Source organism: Otolemur garnettii, unplaced genomic scaffold (assembly GCF_000181295.1).
Source record: "Otolemur garnettii isolate 467f Iridium unplaced genomic scaffold, OtoGar3 scaffold00038, whole genome shotgun sequence".
In the NCBI taxonomy this organism is placed as follows: domain Eukaryota; kingdom Metazoa; phylum Chordata; class Mammalia; order Primates; family Galagidae; genus Otolemur; species Otolemur garnettii.
Genome location: NW_003852433.1, coordinates 14111542 through 14113256, shown reverse-complemented (window position 1 = coordinate 14113256; position 1715 = coordinate 14111542). Strand labels below are relative to the sequence as shown.

At 42.7% G+C, this 1715-nt stretch overlaps 1 pseudogene; it reads right to left on the bottom strand.

The window, feature by feature from the left end:
- Positions 1-790: 790 nt before the first annotated feature.
- On the bottom strand, positions 791-1150 carry LOC100951038 (annotated as a pseudogene).
- Positions 1151-1715: the final 565 nt, after the last annotated feature.

The window sequence follows — 1715 nt, the reverse complement described above, 5'->3', positions numbered from 1 at the left end:
CTCCTTTTGGAGGCTCCAGGGGAGAATCTATTCCTTGCTCCTTCCAGCTTCTAGAGGCTGCCTTGGCATTCATTGGCGGTAGCTGCATCACTTGTCTCTTCTCTCTTCACTTTACTTTCTCCCCTATCTTAGACTCTTCCCTCCTATATCCCTCTTATAAAGACTCCTGTGATTACATTGGGACGATTCAGTTAATCCAGATAATCTCCCCATCTTTTAAGGCCCTTAACTTAATCACGTTTGCAAGTCCCTTTTGCGATATACCATTCATAGGTTCTACATCAATATCTTTTGAGGTCCATGATTCAGCTTACCACAGAAGGATATAAGCCAGATTATGAACTGGTTACTAGGGTTAGGTCTGGGGCTTGGGATGAGGCAGTAGGAGGTCATCAAAAAGAAAGAAGGAAAGTGAGGAGAGTGGGAGTGAAGGAAACCAGCATGTGTGATATAAACCCATTCATTTAAAATAACATTTATATAAAATGAGGTGTGTGTGTGTGGCTTTACACCCAAAGAGATGTATGAAAGAATTGTCACCAGAACATAAATGGCTAATACCCAGGATGATGGGCTTTCAGGCTTCCTTCTATTTTTATATATTGTTTGACTTTTCTTTTACAGTCAGCATGTATTATTGCATAGTTTAAAAACAATAAAACTATTTTATGTGACAAATAGTGTTTAGAATTCTAAAAAGAATTCTAAACTTTCATGAGAGATATCTGATTTGCCCATCTTTTATTTTATTTTTTTTTTAACTGGTCATCAATTTATTAAAACAGTTGATTTAAGCATGTGAAATGATGACTTCAACCTCAACTCCTGGCTCAGTACTGATGGAGATAATCTGCTTAACAATTTCAGACGGCCTGTGCAGGTCAATGAGTTGCTTGTGGATTCTCATCTGGAAGCCATCACAAGTCTTAGAACCTTCACCACAAGGAGTTTTTCTTGTAGTGATTCTCAAAGTCTTGATAGGCATCCCAACTGGTCCTTTCATTTTAAGATTCTTCTCCTTTGTGCCTCTGATCCAGTCAGCATACACCTTTTCCAGGGATTTTATGTTGCGGCTGGTGAGAGTAAGTCTAATTCGGTGAATCGCCACCTTTGGCTCCACAGGTGTTTTTCTGGTATCTTGAAAAGCCATGTCTGTGGCGCAGCTTCCTGACTTGTTCTTCAACAAGAGCAAACAGTGGAGAGTCAGGTGCAGAAGCTAGCACAGCATGCCTCTGCCGAACCCGTGTCCAAGTCTTCCTAGAAAAGCTGATTAGCCCATCATAGGTCAGGTGATCACCCTTGGTCCAGTCAGCCTTGGAGGCAGGGTCATGTGACACCAACATGGCCGCCAAGGGCTTTTCCCATTAGGCCATGAGGGAGTGGGGAGTTCTCAGAGAAGATGGTGTGGACTGGGCTTATGCCTCAAAAATACTGACTACTCTAGGTTAGAGATTTTGTTTGGGGGCCATGAACTAAGTTTTAGAACTTTTAATTAGATATTTTAATTTCTGACTCAGTCTGAGTCAAGGGCAGCCTCTGAAAATAGAGAGGTTTTCAGAGTCAGAGAGGGGAGAGAAGTAAAGACACAGAGGCTGAGACAGCCATCCAGTTGGTCCCTGAGCCATTTCCCAGGGAGGGATGTTCTATAGACCAGAGCTCCAGCACTGACTAGACATCCCAGGCTCCCTCCTGCAGAGAGGCTCAGAGAGGTGAAG